Below are 267 nucleotides of genomic sequence, written 5' to 3' on the forward strand. Positions count from 1 at the left end.
TGAATGGAAACTTGCCGAAGAGTTTTCTGCATGAGTCGAGTCCAAGTACCTGGCATTCCAGCAAGCCCCATCGGAGCCACTTTCCACTGGTAGATCTCGTGATTCGTGCGAAATGCGGTGTGCTGGCGGCTAGTCGGAGCCATTTGCATCTGATGGTATCAACTGGCAAGATCCAGTAGGGAGAACAGCTGTTCCTCATTCATACGATCAACAATTCTTCGATGTGCGGTAGTGGGATCTTTGCGATATCCGATACTGAGTTGATGT

Source organism: Plasmopara halstedii (genome assembly GCF_900000015.1).
Source record: "Plasmopara halstedii genome assembly, contig: Scaffold_323, whole genome shotgun sequence".
NCBI classification, from domain to species: domain Eukaryota; phylum Oomycota; class Peronosporomycetes; order Peronosporales; family Peronosporaceae; genus Plasmopara; species Plasmopara halstedii.